At 43.1% G+C, this 15868-nt stretch overlaps 1 protein-coding gene across 20 annotated transcripts in view; it reads left to right on the plus strand.

Annotated features, from left to right (window-relative positions):
- Positions 1-15868, plus strand: part of LOC138749886 (NT-3 growth factor receptor-like) — an 894662-nt gene that overhangs the window by 445781 nt on the left and 433013 nt on the right. The gene's annotated exons all lie outside the window — the stretch shown is intronic.

The raw sequence follows: 15868 nt of genomic DNA on the forward strand, positions 1-15868 counted from the left end.
GAGACTGCAGCAAAGTTAATTATGTCAGGATGATATTCTTCCACAAGCATTGAGAAAAAAGCTAGAAAAAATTTATTATTGCATTGTAGATCTGAGTTAATTCTCTTTCTTTGGCTTGGCTTCGCGGACGAAGATTTATGGAGGGGGTAAAAAGTCCACGTCAGCTGCAGGCTCGTTTGTGGCTGACAAATCCGATGCGGGACAGGCAGACACGATTGCAGCGGTTGCAAGGGAAAATTGGTTGGTTGGGGTTGGGTGTTGGGTTTTTCCTCCTTTGCCTTTTGTCAGTGAGGTGGGCTGTGCGGTCTTCTTCAAAGGAGGTTGCTGCCCGCCAAACTGTGAGGCGCCAAGATGCACGGTTTGAGGCGTTATCAGCCCACTGGCGGTGGTCAATGTGGCAGGCACCAAGAGATTTCTTTAGGCAGTCCTTGTACCTTTTCTTTGGTGCACCTCTGTCACGGTGGCCAGTGGAGAGCTCGCCATATAACACGATCTTGGGAAGGCGATGGTCCTCCATTCTGGAGATGTGACCCATCCAGCGCAGCTGGATCTTCAGCAGCGTGGACTCGATGCTGTCGACCTCTGCCATCTCGAGTACTTCAACGTTAGGGGTGTAAGCGCTCCAATGGATGTTGAGGATGGAGCGGAGACAACGCTGGTGGAAGCGTTCTAGGAGCCGTAGGTGATGCCGGTAGAGGACCCATGATTCGGAGCCGAACAGGAGTGTGGGTATGACAACAGCTCTGTATACGCTTATCTTTGTGAGGTTTTTCAGTTGGTTGTTTTTCCAGACTCTTTTGTGTAGTCTTCCAAAGGCGCTATTTGCCTTGGCGAGTCTGTTGTCTATCTCATTGTCGATCCTTGCATCTGATGAAATGGTGCAGCCGAGATAGGTAAACTGGTTGACCGTTTTGTGTGCCCGATGGAGATGTGGGGGGGCTGGTAGTCATGGTGGGGAGCTGGCTGATGGAGGACCTCAGTTTTCTTCAGGCTGACTTCCAGGCCAAACATTTTGGCAGTTTCTGCAAAGCAGGACGTCAAGCGCTGAAGAGCTGGCTCTGAATGGGCAACTAAAGCGGCATCATCTGCAAAGAGTAGTTCACGGACAAGTTTCTCTTGTGTCTTGGTGTGACCTTGCAGGCGCCTCAGATTGAAGAGACTGCCATCCGTGCGGTACCGGATGTAAACAGCGTCTTCATTGTTGGGGTCTTTCATGGCTTGGTTCAGCATCATGCTGAAGAAGATTGAAAAGAGGGTTGGTGCGAGAACACAGCCTTGCTTCACGCCATTGTTAATGGAGAAGGGTTCAGGGATCTGAGTTAATTAATGACTCGTTTATTCACCAAGCAGAGACCATTAAGAAAAGCAGCAGGCGATTTTAGTTATTTTTGAGTAAATTATTTTTGCTCTTTCATAAATCTTTCTTGGAACTGTTAGAGGTATTGAAGTACTTATCTACCAAAAGTGAGTAATGCAAATATAGATCGGTAAAGTGTACACATTAATCTCAGATAGATTTTGTGTTGCCCTACATATATGATAGAAACATGGTGTATTGTCTGTCTCACCTATGTATTAATATTGTGTTGAATGCAGCAATCACAGGGAAGAAGAGTAAACAGGGCGAAACATGGAGTTCTGGATGTTGACAAATTTTACTGAAGATGCAGTAATGATGTCAGGTTGCAACTGCTTTCAAATGAAAATAAAAATATTGGATCTACTCAGCAGGTCAAGCAGTTTCTTTGGAGAGGGAGGCAGAGTTAATGTTGTCAGTCAATGATCCTACATCAAAACAATTAGAGCCATTGAGCTATACAACACAGAATGGGCCATAATTGTCCATGCTGAGAATTCTAGGTGAGTCCATTTTGCCTGCATTTGATCTATGTCCTTCTAAACACTTCTGATCCATTGCTCTGTCCAAATGTCTCTTCAGTGTCATAATCCTACCTGCTTTGGCCAATCGTTCCAAACACGGACTGCCCTCTATAATGTGGAAACAGGTCTTTTTTAAAATCTCTCCCATCTCACCTTAAACAGAAGCCCTCCAGCTCTGGAATATCTGGTGGGGAAAAAAGATGACGACCATCCACATTATCCGTGGTCCTCAAGAGTTTACATGCCTAATTCATGACTAATTGACCATTAGACAATATCTGAAATAGACTATTCAGCCTATAAAGTCTGCCTCACCATTTAATCAGGAGCTGATTGATTTTACCATTCAACTCTACTACCCGGCCTTCTCCCCGTAACCTTTCTTGACCTGGCTAATCAAGAAACTATCAATCTGTCTTAAATACACTAATGACCTGGCCTCCACAACCACCTGTGGCAACAAATTCCACAGATTCACTGCCCTCCAGTGAAATAAATTCCTTCATCCCTCTGTTCTGAGGAGATGCCCTCCAATCCTGAAGTTGGGCCCTTTTGTCCTAGACTATCCCAGCATGGGAAACAACCTTTTTGCATCTAATATGTTCATGCCTTTCAACATGTGAAATATTTCAGTGAGATCCCCTCATTCTCCTAAATTCCAATGAATACAGGCCAAGAGCTGTCAAGCACTCCTCCTATGATAACCCTTTCATTCCCAGAATCATCCTGGTGAACGCTCTCCAATGTCAGCACATCTTGTTTAAATAGAAGGCCAGATGCTGGCCAACCTGATGATTACCTCAAAGGTTTTTTGTGGTTTTATTTCAGATTTTAGCATTATAATTTTCTCTTGCTTTTTAAATTGTTCTTTCAACTGTTAAAGCTAGAAAGTGTAAAAGGATGGGCAAAGTTTCAGGAGCGGGTGTGAACTGACACAGATGCAGGGTCAAGTGATGTTTCAGAGGTAAGAATATGTGGTGGGAATGCATGGCCTAAAACTCAGTGTGGCGTGCAGTTATCCCAGGTATAAACAATGTGTCTGTGCCCCAGGTCTATAATGTAGACGTATCCTAATTGCATACCTCCAGGTAAAGGTACACTTGTACAATTATGCCAAACTGAATGTGTAATTGCCTGGACTATGTTTGAAATTAATTACTCTGAATATCACATGGTGGCATAGTTTTATTTCCTTGCTTCATGGTTGGTCTGCTTAATCTTGCTGAATGCTTGAAAATTAAGGTCTTTCTGAGTTTAATTTCCTTTCAGACAAATGTAATGTCCATTTACATCTTTGGCAAGCAACACAAATACATTTGTGGTGAACTTTATCAACCAAAAGTGTACTTGTTCTTGAAGCTGCTGGAGTTCAAACTTCAGGCATGTTTTCCACTGTCACTCCAGTGGGTTGATGCCAGCCAGACTGCAGCCAGGAGCAAAGTACCAGACCCAAGCTGTAAATCTCAGTGTTTCCTGCATTCTGTGCACGCTGTATCAATGAATAAAGTGACTTGGCTGCGCCGCACCAGACCAAAATAGTCCTTAAATTTGGTGCAGAACTTTTATCTAGATTTTTCAAACTGGCCTCTGATCAAGTCCACCATTCAAAGTTCAAATTTATTGTCCGAGAGCATACAAGACATCGCGCACAACCCTGAAATTCTTTCTGCGATTAAGAACTATAGTGTCCAGTTACACAAAAACAATACAGTATTTGGATGGAAATACATCTGAAACTCCAAAATAGTTTGAAGGCATCTGCATCAACAATGTGAGTGACACTGGCCACAACAATAAATCTGCTTTAGGTTCATTGTATCTCTGTTTTTGGAGCATGAGGTAGCTTGCTATTTTGTCCATGCACATCTCCCAACACAGGCTTAACTAACAGGATGGTTCCCTAGCAATTATCCTGAAATTTGTTTTCCCAGTTTTCTTGTATTTTTCTGCTTCGCTTTTCAGTAAGAGAAAACATCTAAAGAATGAAAAATATCAGGCAGAAGAGTTTTTTATACAAAAAAAACATCCTTCTGTTCTCTCTGCTTCCCATGTTTGTCCTCTGAGGATGGGAGAATTGCTCTGCCTGCATGAAACTTACCTGCCTTATGTCCTCTGCAGACATTTCTGAAACCGATTGCAACTGCTTTCAAATGACAATAAAAAAAATATTGGGTCTACTCAGCAGGTCAAGCAGTCTCCTTGGAGAGAGAGGCAGAGTTAATATTGTCAGTTGGTAGAAAATTGGTTGCAATGTTCTCCTTTATTATAATTTGGCAAAAGAGGCTTTGGGACATCATGTGATTGTGCAATTTCCTGGATCAAAGATGATTGTTTTCCAGTAGCCAGAACCAATTTTATTGTGTGTGCAAGGTCACAATGTCTGGCTCCAATTTAAATTAATTTAGACAGAACCCAAACAGGCCCTTCTGGCCCATGACTCCCATATAATGTAATTAACCTACAATCCCTGTTCCTTTTGGAGGGTGGGAGGAAACATGCAAACACTGAGAAAATACAAACTCCTTACACGAGGTGCTGGATTCAAACCCAGGTCACTGGCGCTATAACAGTGTTGTGCTAACCATGTCATACCAAATTTGATCCCCATTGACTTCATTTGTACCAGAGTTCCTTGTTGCTACACTGATTCAGATACTTCCTTGATGTCCTAAACAGTCTTCTTCACTCCACTCAGGAATTCATACATCAAGGCAATAAAAAGGTCTGAGCAGAGTGCCCTTGCAAATTCCAAACTGAGCAAGTGACACTTGTAAAGATGGTTGACAGCAACTTGCTGAAGATTGAAAGAAGACCGATTGGATGGTAATTGGCTGGATGAGAGTTTCCTCCTTTTTGCACTGGGGATTCATGGACAATCTTCCACTTTTTGAGCTGATGTCACAATGCACTGGATTATTGTGGCTTGAGGTTCAGCTGCTCCTGGAGGTAGGCCTTCAGTTAGGACAGGACGTTTTTGGATCCAGCCATTTATACTTTCTGGAATTGCCTAAAGACAGCCTGTTGTGCCGATGATGGGGACTTCGTGTAACCAGTCCTCGATCATCCAGTTCATTACTTTCTGGCTGAATTATAGTTGCAGCTGCTTCAGCCTTGCCTTGGCTGATGCCTGCTGGGCTTTGCCATTCTCAGGATGAGTATGTTCTTGGAAGCATCCTCATTAGCTGTTTAATTGTCCATCACCATTTTTGTGTCAGGATAGCAGAGGACACACCTCTGAGCTTTAGAACATAAAAACATGAAGCATAGAAAGCAGAGCATAATACACGCCTTTCAGCCCACAATGTTGGGCTGAACATGTCCCTACCTTAGAAATTACTCGTTTTATGCTCCTTTTGAATTTATTTCCAGACTAAGAGCATTTAATTATCTTGTCCTTTATCTCCTACATATTTATGTTTTGAACTTGATGAATTTATATGTTGGATAAGTCGCATATAAAAGGCGTGTCATACATGTGTTTGAGAATGTCTGTCATATTTCATGTTTACTCAGTGAAGCTAAATCTTCATTGTTTTGACGTCCTGTAATTGCCTGTTGGGACTTTGGGCCATGAGATATTGAGCTATTTTCAGCTGCAATCCTGGCCTAGGATGTGCTGCTCCTTTCCAATCCTGGCCCAGAAATATCTCAGCCCAAGGATGATGGAGGAAATTATGGGGTGAAAAAGATTAGAAAGTTGTGGTAATTGCAATTCTCCAGATTATTAGAATTAATTCATGTTCTGGAACATGACAATAATAGCTGAGTTTCACAAAATGTTCTTTTGATGGCTCCTGGAAAGTTACCAAAAGGAGAGTGATATTTTTCCAGAAACATTTAGTGGGGAATCGCAGCTTGTGGTGCATTGTTATGAAAATGCTGCATTTGGCAATGGGTTAGTGAGTGGGTAAATGAACCTGGAACCAATTACAAAGGGGCTTCCCAAGTTTGTAGTTTTCTGCAGAAAGTGATGGAGAAATTTAATTTGGTATCTTTGTTTTACACTTTCTGCACCTGTTCCCTCATCGTGGCTCCCCAAATCCCACACCTCCATTTCACTCAATTAATTTTTTAAATTACATTTTTAGACCTAGATCAGGGTAACAGGCCTTTTCGGCCCACTAGTCTGTGCTGCCCAATTACACCCAATTGATCTTAAAAACCTGGTCCATTTTTTGGAACGATGGGAGGAAACCCACACAGACATGGGGAGAATGTACAAACTCCTTACAGGCTGCTGCTCCTTGCCACACGATATCAAAAGCTAAAGAATGCCCTCTGGATATTCATCTTTTTTTGGTGGCATTCTAAACTTGTGCAGATGGTGAGCTAAGTGGTATTGTTACTCCGAATCTAACACAAATTGTAGAAGAGCTGATGTGGAAATATTCATTGAAAGTGCTGGGAACAGTCAGCAAATGTTGCTTTCTTCATTTCTGGGCAAACTTGGAAATGCTTTTTAGCTTTAAACCGTTTTAAATTATGAAAGAAAAGGCTGTGTTGGAATTGATCAACGAGTATTGTGCTTCACGTTACAATGTAGAAATAGTGACAGAAAGGGAAGGTGGGATAGAGGGTAAAGGATACTTGAGGAACAGGAGAGAGGATCAAGAACACTACAATTAATAGGCAAAACAAGGTAGGACATGCAGAGTAAATGACAGGGCACTGAGGAGTGTGGAGGAGCAGAGAGATCTGGGGATACAGGTACATTATTCCCTGAAGGTGGTATCGCAAGTGGACAGGGTTGTAAAGAAAGCTTTTGCCATCTTTGCCTTTATAAATCAGAGTATCGAGTACAGAAGCTGGGATGTCATGTTGAAGTTGTTTAAGATTTTGGTGAGGCTATATTTGGAATATTGTGTGCACTTCTGGGTGCCCAACTACAGGAAGGATATCAATAAGATCGAAAGTGCAGAGAAGATTTACTAAATGTTGACGGGACTTCGGGAGTTGAGTTGCAGGGAGATTAAACAGGTTAGGACTTTATTCCTTGGAGCAAAGAAGAATAAGGGCAAATTTGACAAGAGGTTTACAAGATTTTGAGGCCTTTTCCACTTAGATTGGAGATAAATATAAGAGGTCATAGTTTTAAGCTGAAAGGGGAGAGGTTTAGGGGGACATTGGGGGAAGTTCTTCACTCAGAGTGGTGGGAGTGTGGAATAAGCTGCCACCTGATGTGGTGAATGCAGGCTCGATCGTGTATTTTAAGAATAAATTGGATAGATACATGGATGAGAGAGGACTGGAGGGTTATGGAATGGGAGCAGGTCAGTGGGACGAGGGAAATGGTGGTCAGCACAGACTAGAAGGGCTGAATGGCCTTTTTTCTGTGCTGTAGCATTCTGTGGGTTACTGGGATCATTTTAGAAGTGGGTAGATAATGTTGATACTTGAGACAAATTGGAAGTTAAAATGAGGATGAATGGAATGAGTCTCGGTGTGGATAGGAACAGCCTGTTAAGGAAGACGAGAGTGGTTTATTTTAAAATCCCACGACTGCAGTTTCTGGGCCCAAGAAGGTGGCACCTATGATCGGCAGTGGCCACAAGGGGTTGCAGACTCGGGAAGTGAAGGTCTGGTGCAGGACACCAGAAACTGGGGAAACCATCCCCAGTTTGAGAATGAGAAGCAGAGGAGATGACCCACAAAGCAGTGACCACGATGGCAGACCAGTGAGAGGCTATGAGGCTGGAACACATGCCAGAGGCGGACTGTTGATAGCCTGAGGTGAAGAACCTAGATAGACCACAGTCAAAGGACACACGCCAGGCTGTGGATTGCTGGAGACTGGCTCCAGACAGCTGTGGAGGTACCAGGTATTGGAACGGAGATGTAAGACGTTGCCGAGAGCACTGAGACTGCCTGATCGTGTCAGAGTAGTGCATCTGGAGCTCAGGTTACCGATGGTTCGGACTGGAGGCTGGGTGGCTATGAATGTGCGGGAAGTGAAGCTATGGATGCTCAGTTACTTTATTTTCTCTGGCTCTAAGGGGTGCTGGGCAATTTTTGCTTATAGCGAATCTTTGCCTTACGGTAGACCGAAGAAAATTTCAGCTATCACATTTTCTGTTTTATTACATGACAAAAAAATAATATTGAATCTTGAACAAGGCAGAAAGGGGCATTGATAGATTTATGCTTTCATGTACACCGACTGGTAAGCACTGTGGATGAGGAGCAGAGCGAAGTAGAACTACACTATGTCGAGCATTTTGTGCCAGCTGAAATGCTGACAGTAACTTTCACGTGTTCACAATAAGAAGCATTGGTGTTTTGTGACTGGCTGTTCTTGCACTTGATTGCTGAATCAGCCCATAAATTCAGAGAGCAGGAGCTCACCACAGCATCGCTTTCTCCAGTGGCCCTTTAAGTTTCTCAGCTTCAAGCTGCAGGCAGAGCCCAGGCTACACACTGGCAATGAAGATACAAGACAACATAATGTGTGGACTGCAGAAAGCAATGCTGAGTGAGCTGAGAATTGCAGAGGAACAAAGGAAAGCACACTGTCCAAAACAAGAACTTGGATTCCAACAAATGGTGTGAAACAAGTTCATGAGAAAAAGGAGCAGAGGTAGGGCCGCTGGCCCATCGAGTCTACCCTGTGATTCTAAGCATGAGCTGATCCATCCACCCACTGAACCCCACTCCTCAGCTTTCTCCCCGTAACCCTTGATGCCTTGGGGCAGCACGGTTTTAGTGTTTATAGCACCAGCGATTGGGACTGGGGTTTGAATTCTACAGCCTGTCAGGAATTTGTACATTCTCCCCATGTCTGCATGGGTTTTCCCCAGATGGCTCCAGTTTCCTCCCACCATTAAAAAAAAAAATGTTCCAGGGATTGTAGGTCAGTTGGCTGGAATTCGGCAGCATGGGCTCGTGGGCTGAAAGGGCCTGATAATTAATCTTAAATTAATCAAGTATTCTACTTTAAATATACCCAACAACCTCAATTCCACCACAGACTCTGACTAAAGACATTTTTCCATGTCACTGTTTTAAATTGATGCCCTGTGCCCTCTTGTCCTAGACTCCCCTACATGGGAAATGACCTTGTCCCATCTACTTTGTCCAGGCCTTTCAACATTCAAAATACCTCTGAGGACCCCTCTCATCCTTCTGCACACCCACAAGTAAAGACCAAGAGCTGACCATTGTTCCTCAAAGTGCTCACCCTTTCATTCCTGGTATCATTCTAGTAAATCTTCTCGGAACCCTCTCCATCAAGAAAGTCTGTGATTGTAGTAAATGCACAAAAACGCTGGAGGAACTCAGCAGGTCCTGAAGTGCCCATAGAAGTTAGATGTACCCAACATTTTGGGCCTGAGCAAGTATTTCTTTTGTATTTACTTCAATTAACTGGGGTATTGATCTGCAGTCAGAGCTCCTCAGCTGCAGACTGGACTGAGAGAATGCAGTACAACTCCGATTCTCCAAAATCCTCATTTATCCATAATTTTTTTTAAATTGTGGATAAATGAGGATATCAGAAACCAACCAGTTAATCAAAATATTTTTGGAGCCGAACTGACCTTGCAGGTTGAAATGTCCTAGTTTCAGGTAGCTCCCTCCCCTCTCTTTCCTTTATCTTTACCTTCTCCTATTGGCTTTTCTCTCCAACTCTCCCTCTCAAACTGTGCTCCACGGACTCCCAGCTGCAAGCGGTTGGAAGAATTCCTTGTCCCGATGTCATCAAAGAGAGTGGCCTCCTGTGCAGGAGTGGGACCTTGGGCTCAGTGGCATCCCCTCCCTTCTCCTTCCCTCCTGTTCCTTCCCTCCCTCCACGGCACATTGGACGCTAACTCTGAACCCTGTGTTAGGAATTAAAGTACCTTTAAAGAAATTGCTCGAGACAAAAATTGAGAACAAAGAACATTTATTACTACAACAATGCAAAGTTGGGTGCTTCCCCTTACCCTGGGAATACACACCTACACTGGGGCTCACCCAACTTTTATACAGTCAATTTCAGTATCAGAATGCCCTCCCCCTTACATTCTTCTGCCCCCTGGATGGGTTTGGCATAGGTAATTCTTCCTGCCTACGTGCAGTTTCAGTACACTTGGAGGACCAGGGGGTATCCTGTGGGTGCCCCATCATGTCATTGTCCTTATTCACACCTTCCTGATTCTCTGGGCTACAGTCTCTTAATATGCAGAGTTGACTCATTCTATCTAGGGTTGGCTAATTTCATATGTATAAATCTGTGTATGGTTAGCTAATTAGAAATGTATGACTTGGTACTTCTGTCCAGGGCTAGGAGACCCTTATCTGATCCAGACTACCTCAACTTCCTACATTCTATTGTACCTTACCATTCCTTATCTTAGTCCTATGGTCTTGTCACAAAGGATAGAAGATTCTTATGTTAATCGTGCTGACTCTGCTTTCCTGCATCCTAAGCCCCAAACTTATCCTGTTTGAACTGGTTTCAGCCATTTTACTGATGAACTTTAGTTTCTTCCATGTTCATAATTTTAGGTCAATTTTCCCATCTCTCACAATCCTCACTTTTCTTTTAGATCAGTAATACTGATCTTTCACCATGATCAGTGTTACTGATCTTTGGTTACTAGTGTCAGTGTGACTGATTCCCCCCCCCCCCCTCTCCTCACTTTTCTTTTAGATCAGTAACACTGATCTTTCAAGTGTAAGGTGTAGTTTTACCCAGCTGGTCAATAACCGAATTGTAATGTCTGTGTAAAGTCTTTAGGTAGGGGAGCACCATGAAGGTCAGGGGAGTGAGTCCAGCTGCTTATTAGGGTTTGGAGTATCAGGCTCCAGTTCTCAGTAAAGAGTCTAGTCCATCCCATACGTTGAAATATTGAAGCAGTGTCTGAAGCACACGACCTTTGTAAGTGTTGTCCCGACGAAGTCTGTGAGAGGCGCTGCCTTCAGCAGCGAACGAGTAGCAGTCTATGAGAAGCGCTGCCTTCAGCAGCGAACGAGTAGCAGTCTATGAGAAGCGCTGCCTTCAGCAGCGAACGAGTAGCAGTAGTCAGGCGGTTCCGTTTGATTGTGGCTCGTATCTGATGTCCTCTTCAGCCCCGAACCCTAGGGCCACCGATCTCCGAAGGCTGTTTGGAGCCTGATATTAAAGTGTCAAGCAGCTCACGTTGTTGGAAACTGGTGCTCCCTTTCATGGGGTGATGAAAAGTGACCAAGCAGGGGGGGGATTGTTTCTTGTGATTTAACTGTGTGTTGCAGCTTGTCTGCTAACATTAGCATATATATCATTGAACTTGTGAGTTGCAGCCTGTCTGTGTACATTAGCATATGTATTAACTCTCTCTCTGTTACATGTACAATGCTGACTACCATTCTGTCTGTCTTTGTCCCACCATGTCCTTTGTGCTATCGCTTCAAAACTCCTGTCTTTAATACCTGTGTAGGCTATGATACAAATTAGATGTACTCCACTAAAGCTGTTTAATTCCCCTGGTCCGTATTGGGATCCCTTATATCCCATTATGATTATACATTAAATCTATGCCCTGTCTACATTCTAAAGGAGCTGAATTGTAACCTCTGCTGCCCCTATTCCAGGGGGGCTTAAAACATTAACGAACAATATTCCAAAGAAATTAGTAAACAACAATGAACAATACATGTAAAGCTCATTAAAAACAGCATTAAAATACAATAAGAACTGAATAAAGCACAATAAATGTAAAGCTCATTGAAAACTGCAATAAAATACAATAAGAACTGAATAAAACACAATAAATGTAAAGCTCATTGAAAACTGCAATAAAATACAATAAGAACTGAATAAAACACAATAAATGTAAAGCTCATTGAAAACTGCAATAAAATACAATAAGAACTGAATAAAACACAATAAATGTAAAGCTCATTGAAAACTGCAATAAAATACAATAAGAACTGAATAAAACACAATAAATGTAAAGCTCATTGAAAACTGCAATAAAATACAACAATAACTGAATAATCAAAAGACAAGTAAAATACAACAATAACTGAATAAACCATTAAAGAAACGAAAAAAAATGTTAAATTACGGCACTTTGTAACAATCTGACTTTCCTTTGTGTTAGTGTAAAAATTGTAAAATGAAACACAAACCATATTTGCATGGGTTTTGAATATGTTAGACCTTATTAAAATGCAGTTGGAGCTGCTTGTCTGTATGGGGCACAACCCTCCAATTTGTTAGAGTGAGTACATAACAGACATTGCAGCACAAGAGCCCCTGCAAGAGAACTTAAAACATATTCAACCTTTAGTTCTGCCTTAAGTAAAATGCCTTGTGCCACAGCTCACAGGAGCTGGCCTTATTTAAAACAGTCTGTAAAACAGGCACCAAAAAAAAGTTAAAAGATGTTCTTATGAAGATTGCACACACAATAATTTAAGTACAGGCTAGTTTCTATTATATTCCACTTAAAAGTTCTGCTGCATGAATCCTGGAGCTTGTGGAGTCATTATTGAATCAAGAAATATTGGTACCATGCCAATCTCATTCTAACATGCCAATTTCTCCAGTCCTTAAGTCAAGATGTACTGAATAGCATCTGGTACAAGATCTGTGAGTTCTTAATGATATTATTATTCTTATGCACCCAATTGTTCTGAACTATGCCACCAATTTAAATCATATTCCACCTATTGCAGTACTCACACACCACCATAGACCAGTTCGCAGGTTTATTTCTCCATTAAGCTGAATCCAGTTGCGCAGGATTTACCTCCGTGATTATTTACAATGTAACTTCCGCACTACCGGATTTAAATATAAACCTGATGAATGGGGGAAAGTTATCATGAATTAAATAACAGCGGCAATACAGAGAAATTGTGCTGAGGCATTAATTTCACTCCGGAGGAAAATGCACCAGAGAAATGAATGATTAAACTTATAGGAATCCCCATAGGAATCCCCAGAGGTATCTTTATTCTCCAGAGGTGGGTGATCTTTAAACTCACGGACCTTGACTGCTGAATGTGTAGAAGAAATGTATTAAATGTGTTGATAGGGCTCCATACCTCTAACTGCAAGACAAGAGCCTGAAGCCTCAATTTCAAGTGCCACAGTGCACTTAAAGGGACATGCACACTCCCCCTTCAACTGGCTGATCCAGCCACTTTACACATCAGATCCTTTCTTTATCTCACATACACTTAAAGTTAAGATGTATAGAACTCACCCTATTTGCGCAAACATTTCTCCCTGCAAATGTTATAACATCACTATTCTCAGGTAGTCCCTGTGCAAAATCACATTTGAATACAATTTATTTCATAAATTGGAATTAACTGGTAGTTAAATTCGCTAATTCTTCAGTATTGAAAAATGATCCTTTATGACATTTAAATTTTAGCATGAATTTTAATCAATATTGGTCAGTGACTGAAGTGGGAAGTCGTGATTTATGAAATTATCTCTGGTCTCTACTCTCCCAACATTCAGGAGCTGGCACACAGTCCCTGCCTTTTCCATGTTACTCATCTACTATTACTTTAACTGCTTGCATCAAAATGTTAGCCTTTGCTTTCTGCTTATCCTCAGATGTCTGGACAAATGCTTTTTGTGTGATCTGTAGAAGCTGGGTTATTCCCTGCTCATGCCAATTTTCTGTCTTTTGTAATTTTCTCTTAATGTCTGGGGCTGAGTTGGTAACAAAACCTGTTAGTACCAATTGTTCCCCTGCTGGGGATTCTATGTCGAGACCCCCATATTGTATATATATTTGGTCCCAAAAATTGGTCTAACTGTTCAGCACATCCCCGGGGATCTTATATCAGGGAGGTCAGTTCTTTCTTAAAGTTACACACTTCAGTACTGGTCAGGGGCACATTTACGAAACCGAGACCCTCTCCCATGGGAACTTCCCACAGTGGTCTCATCCAATTGGTTTCTAGCTTATTAGGTCTGGGTTCCTGCTCCCTGGGAAATGAATCAAAGGGTTCTGCCCTTTCTTCCTGAAGAGTCTCACGCTGTTCTGAATTAAAGTTACCTCTCTCTCCTGCCAACAGAGGTGGTAATCGAGTGCTTTGTGAGCAAGTTATCATACCACTCCTGCTCTCTTCTCTCTTCTCTAGTGGTGGGGGAGGTGGGGAAGGTGCAGAAGGGTAGGTCATAGGAGGGGAAGGAAAGATAGGAGCCGGCATAGGAGGAACATAGGGTGGAGGGAGGGAATGTAACACATCCCAACCCTGTGATTCAGGGACAAGAGGTTCCTCCTCTCTCTTATCCCTGGATTCTTTCTCATTCAAAACCAGCTGTTCAATGGATCCCTTGAGCCAGCAGGCTGCATATTCCCTGCTCTCAACATTGTCTGGCTGGTTTTGATAGAGCCATAAGTTCAAAGCTTCACACATCCATTCATCCTCGGATCCGAATTTTGGCCAGTACACGGAGCTCCCTTTAACCGGGTATCCCACCCATTCATTACAACAATACCTGACCGTCGTCAGTTTGTCTTTACCGCGGGTCTTTCCTGTGCCTCACTCAGATAACATCATCCCAAGCGGGCTGTACGTAGCTATCTGGTGGTCACGTCCTGTGTCAGGACTCTCATCTCTACTGCCCGCTATTCCCATACTTAGGAACAAGTAAAATACTCTTACCGAGTTCTGGCAGTACTGCTCTAGCGCGCGTCCTTCCGCCGTTTGTTCTCAATGCCTCTTCTCGGATATCACTCGCTTCTTCCACTGACCAGCCACCCGTCGCCCGTGAGTCCAGCTGAATCAGCCGGGGTGCACCTACTCTCGTCGTCGGGGTACTCTGTCAGTGGAGGGAGTGTGATCCCGGACGAGCCCCCATTTGTTAGGAATTAAAGTACCTTTAAAGAAATTGCTCGAGACAAAAATTGAGAACAAAGAACATTTATTACTACAACAATGCAAAGTTGGGTGCTTCCCCTTACCCTGGGAATACACACACATACTGGGGCTCACCCAACTTTTATACAGTCAATTTCAGTATCAGAATGCCCTCCCCCTTACATTCTTCTGCCCCCTGGATGGGTTTGGCATAGGTAATTCTTCCTGCCTACGTGCAGTTTCAGTACACTTGGAGGACCAGGGGGTATCCTGTGGGTGCCCCATCATGTCATTGTCCTTATTCACACCTTCCTGATTCTCTGGGATACAGTCTCTTAATATGCAGAGTTGACTCATTCTATCTAGGGTTGGCTAATTTCATATGTATAAATCTGTGTATGGTTAGCTAATTAGAAATGTATGACTTGGTACTTCTGTCCAGGGCTAGGAGACCCTTATCTGATCCAGACTACCTCAACTTCCTACATTCTATTGTACCTTACCATTCCTTATCTTAGTCCTATGGTCTTGTCACAAAGGATAGAAGATTCTTATGTTAATCGTGCTGACTCTGCTTTCCTGCATCCTAAGCCCCAAACTTATCCTGTTTGAACTGGTTTCAGCCATTTTACTGATGAACTTTAGTTTCTTCCATGTTCATAATTTTAGGTCAATTTTCCCATCTCTCACACCTGCCCTCGGCCTAGTACCGTACACGCACTCTGGACTCCCTGGGGTGCATGAGTGGTAGGCCTCGGGGAGGATTTAGGCACTGGGTGCTCTGGTGACTGGGAAGACCGGAGCCCACCGACTGCCAGTGAATGTTCCACTGGCCCAGGAAGCTTCCCCGGGAATCAGCGGCAGCAATGGAGACCCGTTGGGGATTGGCAGAGGTAGTTGGGAGATCTCGGTGACTGGTGGCGACCAGCATTTTGTTTGAGAATTGAACATGCTTAAAAAGCCTTCCCTTGTTTGTTGTTGTTTAAACACTGTTACAAGTGATTTACTGTTGCTACTGTGCTGTTTATATGAAGGGAGAGGGGAGAGGGGAGAGGGGAGAGGGGAGAGGGGAGAGGGGAGAGGGGAGAGGGGAGAGGGGTTACAAATTTGCAGTCTGCAATCAGAACCCAGGTGGAAAAAAAATCAGTAATTTCATTGTCACAGGATTGTAACCTTAGCCCATTTCAAGACGATGCACTTC

Source organism: Narcine bancroftii, chromosome 14 (assembly GCF_036971445.1).
Source record: "Narcine bancroftii isolate sNarBan1 chromosome 14, sNarBan1.hap1, whole genome shotgun sequence".
In the NCBI taxonomy this organism is placed as follows: domain Eukaryota; kingdom Metazoa; phylum Chordata; class Chondrichthyes; order Torpediniformes; family Narcinidae; genus Narcine; species Narcine bancroftii.